The 3,974-nt window shown below is 48.1% G+C and overlaps 1 pseudogene; it reads right to left on the bottom strand.

The window, feature by feature from the left end:
• Positions 1–861: 861 nt before the first annotated feature.
• LOC117975429 (glycosylation-dependent cell adhesion molecule 1-like) lies at positions 862–2,992 on the bottom strand (annotated as a pseudogene).
• Between the last annotated feature and the right edge of the window lie 982 nt (positions 2,993–3,974).

Raw genomic sequence — 3,974 nt, 5'->3', positions numbered from 1 at the left:
CTGCCATCCTACCTGCCCTTGAGTGACAGCTTCCCTTCATCTGTAAGACAGAAACCTTCATTTTCCCATGCTCTTCTTTACCCATTGAATCTCATATGCTATTACAGTGAGAACTGGCCAGGGTTGGGAGGAGATTGGCACATATTAGGTAGATGCGCCTGGCACATAGTAAGCATGTGGGGGGTGTTTGTCGAGTGTGGGAATGGGAGTCATCCACTCTGTGGTGAAGCAGAAGTCTTGGCAGATGAGGGTGTAGAGGAAGAGGGTGGAGAGAAGACAAGAGGTTACAGGATGAGATGCTGGGAGCACAGAGTGTAGTCCAAAAATGTGCTGGGAAAGGAACAGGGAGCTTGGAGAGCTAGGAGAGGGCAGTGTCCTGGAAAGTTAGTGAGGAGAAGTTTCTAGAAGGGGTAATTGTGTCCAGTTCTACAGAGGCTGTCACAGGATTTGTTGATGCTTGTGACTCTTTGGAGAGCAGTTGTGGAGGCTGGATGGATGCAGATGGTAGACTGTAGGGGCATGAGGCGTGCACAGGAGCTGAGGGGCATGGGGCAGTGCATTGGTGAGGTGGGGGCAGTGGCGAGGAGGGTCAGGACTTTGCAGAAGATGTTTTGGGATGTGGAGACATGAGCAGGTTTGTAAGCTTAGATGGATGAGAGGTTTAAACTCAAAGGGATAGGGTAACTAGGAAAGAAACTCAGTAGAGTGGGGGCATCCTGCCTCTCTTCCTGAGCCCAGCAAAGCCACCACAGAGTCAGACTTGGGACACAATGCTTTAATACATGAATTTGAGGAGCCGAAAGATGGTTTTGGGATGTGGCGTCTCCCATGGCCTAGCCTGGAATTCAGGCACCCTCATCATTAGGGCCTCATGACATCATTGGCGCTAGGGATTAGGTTTTTCAGATAGTTTATGATTCCTTTCAATGCTTTGTCCAGATTCTTCCCGATTTTATGGGCCAGTTTGGCAAGTTTTCCCTCTGAGGCGGTTGCTGAGGAGTATTGAGAGGGAAATGCGAAGTTAAGGCTGGTTCCCTTCCACCCTCTCCCCTCCACCCCAGCGACAGCCTTTCACAGGGCTGGCGATCAATGCTTCATTTGACTCACACTCACATTTAGTTCTTGTTCCTCCACAGCCTCCTTTCTTTTTCTAACCCCACCTATTTCCACCCAAGTAGCTCCCAGCCCCTTCCTTTTCCTGCTCAATACCTGCCCAGGGGCTTCCCCCTTCCCTGGCTCATACCAGCCCTGGGAGCCAGTTCTGTAGTCTCTTCTAATTGGAGCTTAACATTTTTGAAATTGTCCTCTTGGGGTGTGTGCTCTTTTGACAGCATCCTTTTCGGAAATCAGCTCTTCTTTGGAGATGAAGCGCTCCTAGAGAGGCTTCATTGGAAACATGGTCCTTCTTGGGGTGGCTGCTAGGGGTGACCTGGGCAGCTGGAACCAGGAAGATAAAGGGAATGGGGAGCAGAGTGAGAGCACATGGTGAGAAGCAGTCAGCCATCCCATGTCATGTCCCTTAACATGTGGAGTCTATCAGGGTTGAGTCATTGCCTAATTAACATACAAGTAGGACTGGGGTCCCGTATCAGAATCCAAATCTATGAGCACCTGAAAGGCACACCTCTGATTTTGAATGCCATTGATTAGGAATTCCACTTTTCCCAGCAAATTTACCTTCCCAATGAGAAGAGATTAACTTTGCAAACATAGGTCCCATTGTCTGGCCCATTGGAGGAGTTCAGTAAATATTGTTTTTTTTTTTCTTCTGAATTCTGGGTATTGCTTGAATCTGCCTTCTCTGGCTTCTCCAAGGTAGATTGGGGGAAGCTAGCCTGAGATTAAACCATGTCTATGGATAATACACAAAGCAGAATCCTGAAATGTTCATGGTTTCTGGGCTGTGGCAGTGGGGAGCCTGGAACGGATGAGCCACTCCAACATCCTCACCTCCGTGAGCTGAAACATTTTACCTGCTAGCACTTGGGTGTGAGGTGTAGTCCCCATTCCTATCTCCAATGACTAGCCAGCAGAAAGGGCTATTCAAATGATTCCTGGCCCTCACATCTTGGCCAATTAGTGCAGCAGGAAGGATTAAGGTTCAATACTAGGAGGGCTTATCTTTGCTCCACTTCTTTCCCAAAGGGAGAATTCATCATTTACTGGACAATCTTTTACCACCAGTGACTTACTCTAAAGGATGCCAGCATGAGACTTACAGGCATCTGCAAGCTGAGTCTCCGAGTGAATTTCACCTTCTGGCTCTGAAAAAGAAGAGGTTAAAGTCTTCAGAGGTCTCAAGACAGTTAATATATGAGTTTTTCCGTCTGCAACCCCTCCTGCCCCAGCATTTTCAATCATCCTTACCTTGCTTTACATCCTCCTTAGCATTTCAAACATACTTTGTAATTTACTTAATATGTTCATTGTTTGTTACTTTATCTTAGAATGTAATTTCAATGATGACTGAGTGTCTATTCTATTAGTGTATCCAAGTGCTTAGAACTACGTGTCTGGCACAGAGTTAGTGCTCAGTAAGTAGCTATGGAATGAATATGTGTGTACATATTGTACAGAGGGAGGCACGGAAGTCCAGAGAAAGGTAGTGACTCTGCCTGGATTATCCAGCATCACCAGAGGCTGGAATCTGATCTGAACCTCCATTGACCCACAGTGCATCCTGATTTGGCCCCTCTGGCTCCTGCTCCAGGCTTTCTAGGTTGCAGAATTCCCGGGATCATATGCCCTAGTCCCTCACCTCCATACCTAGGTCATCCCAGGTGTGAACTTTTGGTTCTGCAGCTTTCCACCTCTCCACACAGCATATTACGAGGATTAAGGGAGGTCCTTTCTAGTGCTGAGGTCTCTCCAGCTGACAGCTCAATAACCCTTAGGGGACCGAGAGTTGTGGAAGGAGGCCAGATTCAACATCAAGGATGGCGAGAGAGGTGGAGGCTAGGCTGGCCGGCAGCAGGACCAAGAAGAACTTCATGGTGGAGCTGTAGCAGGATCAGTTTTTCCTGGGGGAGGCTGCTTAGAGTTGCTGAAGAGGCAACCTGGCAGGGGCTTTATTTATTTTGGGGTAGGGATGGACTCTGGGGAAACTGGACCTGGGAACATACTAGGTTTCCCCTCCTGAGTTTCCCATTCTGAATAGGTTTGTTTTTGGGAACTGGAGTTTCTGGGCAACCGGTTAACTGGAAAGTAAGGCCCCCAGCCTTCCCCCTGGCTCGGACCATGCTGAAGGTGTGTCGGCTCCAGCTTTTACCCCCAGAAGTCCTTGGAATAAGGACATGGGTGTGAGTTTCCCTCTTTCATGGTACTCATTACTGTGTAATTTTACTTTCATTAGTATGATCATTTAATTAACATCTATCTCCTCCAGAAGAATGAAACTTCCAAAATGGCTGGGATTATATCTGTTTTGCTTGCCATTGTTTTTCCAGTACCTAGCAGGTATCTGGCACATAGTAGAGTCCTAGGAAATATTAGTGGAGTGAATGAATCAAGGAACGGTCAGGCTGTCCTCTAGGGCAGCGGTCCCCATCCTTTTTAGCACCAGGGACCAGTTTCATAGAAGACAATTTTTCCACGGCCAGGGGGAGGATGGGGATAGTTTCAGGATGAAACTGTTTCACCTCAGATCATCAGGCACTAGTTAGATTAGCGTGCAACCTAGATCCCTTGCATGTGCAGTTCACAATAGGGTTCGCACTCCTGTGAGAATCTAATGCTGCTACTGAGCTGACAGGAGGCACATCATGGTGGTAATGCTCACTTGGCTGTTGCTCACCTCCTGCTGTGTGGCCCGGTTCCTAACAGGCCACAGACCAGTACCAGTCCGTGACCTGGGGGTTGGGAACCCCTGCTCTAGGGTGCAGATAAAACTCCCCATCAGTTCAGGAATGAAGGAGTGAGGCAGTTACAGAAATTCTGACTATATGCCAGGTAGTGTCCTGAGTTTGTTCCTATGG

This window comes from Pan paniscus, chromosome 10 (genome assembly GCF_029289425.2).
Source record: "Pan paniscus chromosome 10, NHGRI_mPanPan1-v2.0_pri, whole genome shotgun sequence".
Taxonomy (NCBI): domain Eukaryota; kingdom Metazoa; phylum Chordata; class Mammalia; order Primates; family Hominidae; genus Pan; species Pan paniscus.
Note: the sequence above shows the minus strand (reverse complement) of the source record. Positions and strands in the feature narration are given on the sequence as shown.